Source organism: Myotis daubentonii, chromosome 1, assembly GCF_963259705.1.
Source record: "Myotis daubentonii chromosome 1, mMyoDau2.1, whole genome shotgun sequence".
NCBI classification, from domain to species: domain Eukaryota; kingdom Metazoa; phylum Chordata; class Mammalia; order Chiroptera; family Vespertilionidae; genus Myotis; species Myotis daubentonii.
The window spans coordinates 98712670-98725361 of NC_081840.1; the positions used below are offsets into that span (position 1 = coordinate 98712670).

The 12692-nt window shown below is 40.3% G+C and overlaps 1 protein-coding gene across 4 annotated transcripts in view; it reads left to right on the forward strand.

Moving 5' to 3' along the window:
* The window catches only part of JCAD (junctional cadherin 5 associated), a 52331-nt gene that overhangs the window by 6390 nt on the left and 33249 nt on the right, over positions 1 to 12692 (forward strand). For 3 of the 4 annotated variants that reach the window (XR_009454708.1, XM_059711893.1, XM_059711916.1), the window contains exon 2: positions 4460 to 4555. The exons of the other annotated variant lie outside the window; for it this stretch is intronic. The gene's annotated coding sequence lies outside the window, so the exon portion shown is untranslated. The remainder of the gene's footprint in view (positions 1 to 4459; positions 4556 to 12692) is intronic. 4 annotated transcript variants of the gene reach the window in all.

The window sequence follows — 12692 nt, forward strand, 5'->3', positions numbered from 1 at the left end:
TCTCTGCGCTTCCTGGACTTGTAAGTTTATTTCTTTCACCAGGTAGGGGAAGTTTTCTGTCATTATTTCTTCAAATAGATTTTCAATATCTTTCTCTCTCTCTTCTTCTGGCACCCCTATAATTCTGATGTTGGTACGCTTGAAGCTGTCCCAGAGGCTCCTTACACTATCTTTGTATTTTTGGATTCTTTTTTCATTTTGCTTTTCTGGTTGGGTGTTTTTTGCTTCTTCATATTTCAAATCTTTGACTTGATTCTTACGATCCTCTAGTCTGCTGTTGGGAGTCTGTATAATATCCTCCATTTCAGTCAGTGTATGCTTAATTTCCAGTTGGTCCTTTATCATAACCTTGAGGGTCTGACTAGATTTCTTGAAGATCTCACTACATTTATCGGCAGTCTCACCAGTCTTTTCGAGGGTCTTACTAAATTTATCGGTGGCTTCTAGAAAGTTCTTGAAAAACCTTAAAAGTGTGGTTTTGAACTCTATATCCAGTCGGTTGCTTTCTTCCATTTCTGTCATTTGTGTCCTATTTCTTTGTCTCCACATTTTTTGTGCTTCCCTGTGTTGATGGAGTGGCTTTCTGTGCTAGGTGTCCTATAGGGCCCAGTGGCTCAGCCTCCTCAATTACTTGAGGTGGACACTCTTGGTGCACCCCCTTGTGAGCTTTGTGCACAGTCTTGTTGTAGTTAAGCCTTGGTTGTTGTAGGTATCACTGGGAGGAGTTGACCTCCAGGACAATTGGCTGTGAGAATCAGCTGTGTCTGCAGTGGGAGAACTTCTGTGCTGGAGACACCCCTCCGGGGCAAGGCTTGCTTCAGTGGGGCTTTGGTGCTCACTGAGTCTGCCCCCTGAGTGTGTCCCTTATGGGTCCGAGGGGCTGCAATCTGGATGGTCCCACTCTGACCACCGGGTATACTGGCTCCTGGATCTTTCAGGAGGTGCTAATCTAGCCTTTGCCTGAGGCTACTCAGCAGGAGCTCAGCTGTGAAGGAATGCAAGTTGCCCTGGGGCCTTGGGCCAGCTGCAAGTTTGTTTAGGTAATTTTCAGATTGCAAAAGCCTCCATGCACAGCTTGGGCGGGGCAGGGTCCCAGGGGATCAATAGGGTGGAGCAAACAGCTATGGCTGATCCTCAGTCCTTCCTTAAGAGGCCCCGAGTCTCAGTGTCTGGGTAATCACTGCAAGCACCTCTGAGAGAAAGTGGCCCTCAAGATGCGAATGATGCCAGACAGTCTAGCCCAGGGGTGGGCAAACTTTTTGACTCGAGGGCCACAATGGGTTCTTAAACTGGACTGGAGGGCCGGAACAAAAGCATGGATGGAGTGTTTGTGTGAACTAATATAAATTCAAAGTAAGCATCATTACATAAAAGGGTATAGTCTTTTTTTTTTTTAGTTTTATTCATTTCAAACGGGCCGGATCTGGCCCACGGGCCATAGTTTGCCCATGGCTGGTCTAGCCTCTCCCCGTATCAGTCAGGGTCCCCAGAGACTTACCCGGAACTGGAGTTCAGAGCAGTCGGGAGCTTGAGACTCCCTCCCAATTGAAAAAGCCAACCGTGTCCTCAGCCGCCAGCCCTTTCCTTGTCCGCCTCCGTACCTGTGTACTTAACTTCCGCACTGCAGCTCCTCTGAGTCTCGGTATGCTTTTCTCTTTCCTTCTAGTTGTAGTATTTCCACTCAGCCAGCCTTCCTGTGGTTCTGGAAGATGCCTGTTCTGTCTTTTAGTTATATTCTTGAAGTGGTTGTGCGAGGCAGCAATCTCCAGTGTTTACCTATGCCACCATCTTGGTTTCTCTACCATAGACATTTCCCCGTGCCATTATGTATCTGAAAACATAATTTTATATGTGTGTATACATATTATAGTCTATAATGTGGATATACCAGAATTTTGATCCATCCCTTAAATAGACATTTAATGTAATATTTTACTGTCATAATTAACATTTGGATAAATATCCTTATAAAACTTTGTGTATATCTCTGATTATTTCATTAGGATGGATCCTAAGTAGTGAGATTCATCCATAGTGTTTCTAATTTTTAAAGATTTTATAACATATTAATTACTTTTAAAAAAACTTAAATTCTTTATTGTTGAAAGTATTACATATGTCTCCTACCCCCCCGCCCCCATTGACCTCTCCCCGGCAGCTCCCCACCCCAGCACGTGTCCCCACCTTGTACTGTCTGTGTCCTTTGGTTATGCTTATATGGATGCATACAAATCCTTTGGTTGATCTCTTAACCACCTCCCACTTCCACCCTCTCCTGCCTTTCCTCTGAGACTCAACAGTGTGTTCGATGCTTTTATGTCTCTGGATCTATTTTAGTTCATCAGTTTATGTTGTTCATTATATTCCACAAATGAGTGAGATCATGTGATATTTATCTTTCTCTTATTGGCTTATTTGGTTAGTATAATGCTCTCCAGGTTCATCCATGCTGTTGCAAATGGTAAGAGTTCTCTCTTTTTTATAGTGGCATAGTATTCCATTGTGTAGTTGTACCACAGTTTTTTAACCCACTCGTCTGCTGATGGGCACTTAGGCTGTTTCCAAATCTTAGCTATTGTAAATTGTGCCACTATGAACATAGGGGTGCATATGTCCTTTCTGATAGGTGTTTTTGGTTTCTTGGGATATATTCCTAGAAGTGGGATTACTGGGTCAAGTGGGAGTTCCATTCTCAACTTTTTGAGGAAACTCCATACTGTCTTCCACAGTGGCTATACCAGTCTGCATTCCCACCAGCAGTGCAGGAGGGTTCCTTTTCCTCCACATCCTCACCAGCACTTGTCTTTTGTTGATTTGTTGATGATAGCCCTTCTAACAGGTGTGAGATGGTATCTCATTGTTGTTTTGATTTGCATCTCTTGGATGATTAGTGACTTTGAGCATGTTTTCATATGTCTCTGGGCCTTCTCTAAGTCCTCTTTCGAAAAGTGTCTATTTAGATCCTTTGCCCATTTTTTGATTGTATCATTTATGTTCCTTTTGTTAAGTTGTATGAATTCTCTGTAAATTTTGGAGATTAAACCCTTATCTGAAATAGCATTGGCAAATATGTTCTCACAGGTAGTGGACTTTCTTGTTGTTTTGTTGATGGTTTCTTTTGCTGTGCAGAAGCCTTTTATTTTAATGTAATCCCATTTGTTTATTTTCTCCTTAGTCTCCCTTATCCTAGGAGCTGTGTCTGTAAAGATATTGCTATGACATATGTCTGCTATTTTGCTGCCTATGGAATCTTATAGGATTTTTTATGGTTTCCCGTCTTACCATTTAAGTCCTTGATCCGTTTTGAGTTTATTTTTGTGTATGGTGTAAGTTGGTGATGTAGTTTCATTTTTTTTTTTTTTTTTTGCAAGTAGCTGTCTGGTTTTCCCAACACCATTTATTGAAGAGAGTGTATTGCCTCCATTCTATGCTCTTGCTTCCTTTGTCAAATATTAATTGAGCATTATGGCTTTGGTTGATTTCTGGGTTCTCTGTTCTGTTCCATTGGTCTATAAGTCTGTTCTTGTGCCAGCCAGTACCAGGCAGTTTTGAGAACAGTGGCTTTGTGATACAGCATGATCTCTGGTATTGTGATCCTTCCAACTTTTTTCTTCTTTCTTAGGATTGCTGCAGCTATTCAGGGTCTTTTTTTATTCCATATAAATTTTTGGAGAGTTTGTTTTAGGTCTGTGAAATATGCTGTTGGTCATATTAATCACTTTTAAGAAAAGAAATTCCCATTTACATATGACCCTCCACATTTATATACCCACAGAAGGAGAAACCTCATAGCTCACTATGCCCTCACCAACAACCAATACTGTTTTTAAAAAATAATAATTGGCCCTAACCTGTTTGGCTCAGTGGATAGAGTGTCGGCCTGTGGACTGAAGGGTCCCGGGTTCGATTCCGGTCAAGGGCATGTACCTTGGTTGTGGGCATATCCCCAGGAGGGGGTGTGCAAGAGGAAGCTGATCGACGTTTCTCTCTCATTGATGTTTCTCTCTATCCTCTCCCTTCCTCTCTGTAAAAAATCAATGAAATATATTTTTTAAAAAATAATAATTGGTTAGTGAATAATGACATTCTTGTTTAATTTACATATCTTTGGTTATAGGTGAGGATGAACATTTGTTTCATATTTTTAATGGGGTATTTGTTTCTTTATTAATTTTCATTTCGTGATCTAGGCAAATTTTTAAAAGGAAGACAAATTCTGGTTGATTTAATAAGGTTATTCGTATTTTGTTTCATTCCACTGTCCAGGGATGACTTATAACTGTAAATATGAGAGTAAAATATTTTAACTTTTGTAAATGGAAAGGGAGGAAGAAATGGTACCATTTGCAAGTCTCAACCTCTAATGATGAGAATGCCCATAATTGAAATAACACAACCTAGACCATGACATCCACAAGGAAGGGTGTTGACGGGTCTTATGTATTTTTATGTTCTCCAGTATAGAGCCCAGTGACTGGCACGCCCAGTGTGGAACAAGAATAAGCGTGCAACAACTGCACTCTGGAACTTCTGGGATGGAGAATTGCTAGATGGTGTGCGTACTCCCTGGCCTCCTTCCATCCCCCAGTACCCATCTCCTGTTCTCAGTGTGTGGCCATTTAGCTCTGCTCTCTTGGTTGGCCTCTGTATGGGAGCTAACGAGGCCAAGGTCAGAGGTTCTATCTTCATATGATCTATTTAGCTTTGTTTGTGTCATGGCCACAATCTGTATTCATTTCACTGTGGCCAGCTGACATAAAAATGCATGCTGTTCATCACAAGGGAGAACAGGCTAGAAGGGGGCAGATTTCTAGAGCTAGAAGGACCCTGAAAAACCTTTCATTCAACCTTCTTATTCCTCCCCCACTCCCCCACCCCCAGGGGAAGAGACTGAAGTTCAAACAGGTCCTTCCCTTTTCTCTTGTGAAGTGTCTCAGGGTCAATTCAAAATAACAGATATGTATTGAGCAACATGGAGACATAGAAATTTATCCCTACAGTGAGTGTGTGGGCAACTGAACTCTATGCTTAAATGCTGATGGATTGTTAACACTTTCCTAAATCCCTTCTATGTGAATATAAATGATACGGCTAATATTTAAAGAACTTAGAAATCTATCACAATAAGATTACTTTAAATAGTCTCATTCAGGTCTTTGGAAGGGACAAGTAATTTGATGAAGATCCATTTGAAAATGATTTTGGGAAAGAAAATTTTTTGGGAATTGGTTGGTTAAATGAAAATCAAATTACTTGTCATCTTCTCCAGCCAATAATTATTTCCAACTTCTATATTTCTCCTAATGAAAAGACCGTTATCTTAGTCACCAAGACTCAAATTCATTTTACTTCTTCCCTTAATAATTACTCTTATTTCTTTATTCCTTAACCATCTCCTACCACTCCTACACATTACAATAGAAGGGATTTGTAACTTCTTGTCTACACATCTGTTCTTGGTCTTGCCACTTCAGTCCACTTTCTTGCTACATTCTTTGTGGAGCAGCCTTACCCTTGCTTGCCCAAACCCTTTGTGGTTTTCCATTATCTGCTCAAATAAAGTCCAAATTCTATTAATGATGTAAATAAGAGTGGCTATTTCTATATAGATAATTTTTTCTTTTAGAATTCATTATTTTCTGAAAGTTACTCCTCTTCCATTTAGCAGAGATATCATTTGTCTGGCTTTTCAGAATCACATAATAGGTTTTATGATGGCTCCATGTTACTGACAAGGACCCTGAAAATTCAAATGATGGGAGAGGTCTGCTGAAGGTCCTGAAGCAATTGCATGGCATATTTGTGAATTACGTGTATTCAGAAATTAATACTAGTATTGCCATTAAGGCATTACAGTCAAGTGAGGCATCGACCCTGTGCATGTGTGCGCACACACGTGTGTGTGTGTGTGTGTGTGTGTGTGTGTGTGTGTGTGTGTGTGTGGTGTATAAGGAAAGAAGTATCTAGAAGAGCCATTCTAATCCCAAAGAATAAAGGAGATTTTTTTTCTTTTTAAATATACAGTTTTTCAATTTAATGTCACCATGCTTTCTATCTTTTCTTGTTTATGCATTATTTGGTAAAGTGGGAACTTTTGTTGCTATATAGAAGGATGAGCCTAAAATAGTAGCATGGGTTCTGAAACTAGCTGACCCTTACTTGATCTTATATTTGTACTTATAAGCGGTGTAACCTTGGACTCACATATGGGACTTTCATAGGTATATCCAGAAGTATGCTGGAGTAGAAGATGAAATAAAGTGTTCCAAGCAACTAACAGAGCATCTAGCACATTGCAGATGTTCAATGGATGGTTGATGTTATTGTCTTCCATATGTGCTGCTATTTTGAGCTTATAGAGCAGTCACTTTCTGCTTTGTATGTAGAGAGTTTATTGGTACAGGGGAGGATAAATTGACCATGAATTGGAAGATATTCTTGATGAATTTGTTATGCATTGACCAGAGAGTATTTTGAGCATTTTACCACCTATCACAAGTATCTTCAGGGGGGCAAAAGTAATAGAATATAAACCTACTGATGTTATAAATCAATCAGAAAATCTACCGGAGGCAAACTTGGCTGTTTAGCACTGTTATTCCTCCATCACATCTCCTTCAAACCACCAGAATTAGAGGCTGCATGTAATAAGCATTTCTCTTTGGGTGTCACCTCATGAATTTAATTTAATTAAACCAGTCTCATAGAGTTAAACAAGAGAATTGTGGGTTGAGCTCTGTCTTCCCAGCCAGCTCAGTGTTACTTGTTTTTTGTTTCATTCACTGTTTCTTCAATTATGCTATAAGTTTCCAAGCTTGTAAGTAGCATTTTAATAACAAAATAGAAAAAAAAGTATTTGCTTTTATCTTATCCTTTTGTGTGTGCATTGTATACTCAGCACAGAATCTTTCTTCCATAAAAAGAGAATTTTTATAAATCCAGTGTTTCTTCTTTATGTAGCAGTTGACCCTTGAAACTATGGAGGTTAGGAGTGTTAGGGGTGTTGAAAATCCAGGTATAAGCCCTAGCTGGTTTGGCTTAGTGGATAGAGCATCAGCTTGCGGACTGAAGGGTTCCAGGTTCAATTCCGGTCAAAGGCACATGCCCTGTTGCAGGCTCGATCCCCAGTAGGGGGCGTGCAGGAGGCAGCCTATCAATGATTCTCTGTCATCATTGATGTTTCTATCTCTCTCTCCCTCACCCTTTCTCTCTGAAATCAATAAAAATATATTTTTAAAAAAAGAAAAAAAGAAAGAAAGAAAGAAAAAAAAAGAAAATCCAGGTATAACTTTGTATCCCCCAAAGATTTTACTAATAGCCTACTGTTTACTGGAAGCTTTACTGATAACATAAACAGTCAATTAAGACATAGTTGGTATGTTATCCTATATAATAAAGAGCTAATATGCTAATTAGGCCAGACAGCAGAACGACCTTCTGGAACGACCAGTGGGTGGGGGGCAGGGCTGCAAGGCAACTGGGGCCTCCACCCTTTGCAGGACGATCAATGGGGGTGGGGGGGGCTCTGCAATTGATCACCCCACAGAGGGTGGCAGCAGTTGGGCCTGTGAGGGCCAAGCGCCTTACATGAATTTCGTGCATTGGGCCTCTAGTATGTATTATATATTGTATTCTTACAATAAAGTAATCTAGAAAAAAGACAATGTTATTAAGAAAGTCATAAGGAAGATAAAAATATATTTACAGTACTTATTGGAAAAAAATACACATATAAGTGGACCTGCAAAGTTCAAACCCATGTTGTTCAAGGGTCAACTGTATGATCCTAAAAAGTTTGTTTCACTCAAATGTTTGTTTTGCTCAACCCAAGTTGTACAACCAAGCAAGACATTTTCTGAGTGGTTGGCTGGGCCTAACTCTGATTTATTTCTAGTTAAATCAAGTAATACCACAAATTCCATTAGAGATTACTATCCTAATATCCTAAAACTCCTAGAAGCCCCATAGGTTTCCTTGGAATAAGTGGCAGCCCATCTATTTTACACATGAGAAAACTGAGGCTTGGAAGTTAAGTAAATTGACAAAGGCCACTTATGAAATGAAAGCCAGGATGGAAACCTAAGTCATTTTGACATCAAAGTGCTTGCTTTTTCTTCTTACTGTGCTCTGCCACCCTCTCTACATTTGTGTAGGACAGCAGTTTTTAACCGATGCACCATGGCAGGCACACTGATGTGCCTGCCACAAGGAATTTTCAAACATGCAGTACCTGGCTCTTTTCCCTTAGATTGTCAAATTAAAAAATGACAACAGCCAACACAACAATAGCCATCTGGTATGAATGAATCAAAATTATACCTACTTTTTTATTATCCGATCGGCAAAAAATAGAATTTATTTTTTGGTGTGCTGCAGAATTTTAGTAATCAGTTTATGTGTTTCATGACATAAAAAGATTGAAAATCACTGATGTAGGAGAAAGTCTGCAATCACCTTCCACTGAGATGAGAAGAAACAGCTGAACACACGCTACCCAGAGAACTAGATCCATTAGCATAAGTGTCCCTTTTAGTAGGCTGTCAGCTCTTCTTGTGGTGCTAGAGTTTTTAAACGGCTTTATAAGTTTTGTCTTTGAAATGATGGAGTTTAGGGATATAAACAAGATTATAGTAGGGAAACATGAAAAGGACAAAAGTGAAATCAAAAGAAACAAAAAACTGTGTCTTGACTTTTTTAAACCAAAGAAAGAAGAATAAAGGTGGCAGCATTGCATAACCATTTGTTTCCGGGGACCTGTGACTTCCCTCTGCTTTTGCAGTTCTGGTTGCTCTTCTGCCAGTGACGAGGTGTTCCCTGGCCTCAGGTGTCCAGCTACTGGTAGGTCATAGGTGGAGTCAGCAGAGGACAGTACTTTCCCTTAGGGCAGCGGTTCTCAACCTGTGGGTCGCGACCCCTTTGGGGGTCGAACAACCCTTTCATAGGGGTCGCCTAAGACCATCGGAAAACACACATATAATTACATATTGTTTTTGTGATTAATCACTATGCTTTAATTATGTTCAATTTGAAACAATGAAATTGGGGGTCACCACAACATGAGGAACTGTATTAAAGGGTCGTGGCATTAGGATGGTTGAGAACCTCTGCCTTAGGGAGATTCATTTCTTTTTCTTTTTCTGTTCTTAAGGATAGGAAAGTAGTTACAATTAGTAGCTATGCTTTTTCTTGGGAAGAACATTTCTGATATGATAGAACAGCTGTATTTGCTGTTGAGAACAGAGCAATGAACTTATTAGATAGAGGAATTTCTCATAGGTTGATAAGGTCTTTGAACTTGCTGAAATTTCAGAGGTCATCTACTCTAGCCCCCAACTGACATAGGAATGATTTTCATAATAGTTTTTTTCACACTGTAGGTTATGACAGACTAGAGCACCATGAAATTTTGTGGGTGGTGACCATAATTTTTAAAAGTGTAATGGAATAGAAAGTGTTATAGAACATGTTAAGATGTGAGGGTGCATACTTCTTTAATGTTTTGATTGCTGTGCAGCCACATGCTTTCAATGGGTGGTTGTTGAAAGAAAACAGGTTCCAAATCCATTCCCTCCACCTCTGCTTAAGAACCTCCCAGCTGAGAACTCCCCACTTTGAGAGGTAGCGGTGCCTTCATGCTTGTTCTTGTGGTAAATGTTTCTCTTGCATCAAATGTCTCCAGATGTTCACAGCATGAACATGACATTTACAGTGTGCTCATTGTCTCCTGTCCTTGTGTCCGGGCCCTGCCAAGGCTAGAAGTCCCTTCCTTACTTGAGACTGTAACTAGGCGCATTCACTGCCCTAACCACTCTTACTAGATGTTCCACAATGAGTATTTGGTACAAGGCAACAACAAAAAAGTAGCAAAGGAAAAATGTCTTAAACTAAGTGGCTGGAAAATCACCCTTACAGGTGATCTTACTGTGCAGATCTACCCTGAGGTGGAGGATTTTTTTGAGCCTAGAAGCAATCTTCCAGAAGCCTTCCTGACCCCTTGAGACTGGGTAAGGGTCCCTTCTACATCATCCTGTTCTTATCTCTGTCACAGTGCTATGACACTGGAGAGGTGGCTAGCTTCTGCCACTAATAAATGCATATGCCATGTTTTGTTTGCCTATTTTTCAACGGTCTCTACAGCAAAACAATAAGATTCTCAAGGGCAAAAAGCATGTCTTATTCATTATTATACTTTTAGTGCTTGGTGCATTGTAGGCACTCAGGAATTATGTGCTAATGTTTTGGACAATATGGAATAGCTTTTACTGTTTTAAGTGACTTGGATGGAAATTGAAGTCTGTTCATAAAAGACAAGGGATGGGTGCTAGAAAGCAGTCATGACTTTGCAAATCAAGAGTGACATCCAAAGGATACCAAAGGAATCAGGAGACGGTCCAAACTACATGATTAAAGTTAATAACTAATGTATAAGATTTCCATAAGGCAAGTAATCCTTGAGAGACAAACTAGAGCTATTGTAACATAATAAACCCACAATCTTATATTTGTGTGCTGATTTCCACTTTTACATATTCTTATTTGGCCCCCAAAACAATCTGGTGAGACAGGAAGATAGTGGCATCACCATTTTGCAGACCAGAAAACTGAGGTTTGGTGTGGTTAATGACTTGCTTGCTAAGGGATCATAGCTGGTGCTGGCATCAAAAGGATCACACCTAAAACAGTACTGTTTGAGCTGTACATATTCCTGCCAAGTTGTGAAATCTGCTGTTATAATAACTAATATTTATCCTTTTTAGTGTGTCTTTCCAGGAACCCTTTGAGGTGGTGGATGGGTGATCAAATTAAATGCTGTTGATGTAGAGTGCTGGTATTTCAGGATTGGCAAAAAAAACTTTAGAAGGGGCCATCTTTTAGTCCAGCAACTCATTGGATACCTGGCTTTTCCTTAGCCACCCAATGTCCCCTCCTGGTGGCCGCTATAATTGACATGTTAGTGAGGTGGCTCATTTCATCTTAAGTAGGTAAGGATGCTGAAGAAAGTAAGCTGAATATGGCAGAGATTAGAGGAGTGGATCTCAACCTTCCTAATGCCGTGACCCTTTAATATAGTTCCTCATGTTGTGGTGACCCCCAACCATAAAATTATTTTCATTGCTACTTCGTAACTGTAATTTTGTTACTGTTATGAATCTTAATGTAAATATCTAATATGCAGGATGTATTTTCATTGTTACAAATTGGACATAATTAAAGCATAGTGATTAATCACAAAAACAATATGTAATTATATTTGTGTTTTCCGATGATCTTAGGCGACCCCTATGAAATGGTCGTTCAATCCCCAAAGGGGTTTCGACCCACAGGTTGCGAACCGCCGGATTAGAGGGACAGTGTGACTGTTCAGCAGTCTGTGTCTGCTGTTTAGGCATGAAGATGAGATAGAATCCCAGGCTCTGAGTTGGGATTGAGAAAGTGAAGAATGTGAGGCAAAGGGTTGGATGGTGACTGGGAACACTTACTTGGGTTATGGGGCCTATGGGTCATCCCCTCATCTCTTTTCCTCTCCCGGGGGCTCCAAGTCCTGCATGCTGAAGCTGGCACACTTTGTACTCCTGCTCCCCACAAGCTCTGGCCACTGTGAGATGAAAAAGTTAGGACTTTCCAGTAATCAATATGCTTTTGTTATCAGACCTATTGGTCAAGTTATGGCTCTTAAGGGTTTGAATCTGTAAAAGATGTTTATGGCTTGACCTGGGTTGTCTTGTCATTTAAGGGTTTGCTAAATATAATTGTCATACAGACATAGCCATAATGGCCCAACTTACCTAACCCCAGAAGGAAAATAAGTCACATACATGTTTGTGAGACTCACTTCTTACCACTCCAACAATGGACTTAACAACCAACTCTGTGGTGGATACTGGCCTGTCCCTCAATCTATGTGATGGTTAGTTAAAGTGTAGTGCAGTTTGCTTTTAAAGAGCCTGACATAGCAAGAGAGAGAAACGGTGAGTGTCACAAGACCTACTAGTAAACTCTAACTTTAACTGTGGTGCTGATTTGATCGTGACATTGAGCCAATGAGTCTGGGGACCTTGGTCTAGGCTACCGGGATTCTGTTATGTTAGTTCTTTACTATTGAAATAATTGTACCCCAAATCTAGTTTAAATATCAGTTCACCCTCTTGTACTCATGCACATGCCGTTTATCTAGTGAACTCCTAATCATTCTTCAAAATCTACCTCAAATGTCCCTATCTCTCATTTGGGAATTCACTCAACAATTATTTATTGAGAGCATATTATGTGCCAGATTCTGAGGGTGTAGCATCAAACAAACCAAGACCCGACCTTTCTAACCTTGCCTCTATGTCCCCATAAGTCCTGTCTGTAATGGAATCTCTTTCCTTTGCAGCCTGTAGTCCAGTGACTTATTTGATTGAATGAAAGGACAAGTGCTTGCCTCTCCAGTTCTTCCATTTCTGTCTAAGTGAATGACCCAAGTAGTACAACTCCCTAAAATACATGCAGCAGTAGTGTCAGGGATGGCAGAATTGCTATGGAGATTTTTCTACTAGTGCAGCAACTGCCAGAGCTTGTCAACCTCACATAACATATAGGAACCTCATAGGAAAGTATAGCTTTCCAAAGTCTCATAGGCTCCATGCTGATAACCGAGCCTTTGCTGCTGCTGGAATCCAGCATGTGGTGAGGAGGAAGGACATGCGCAG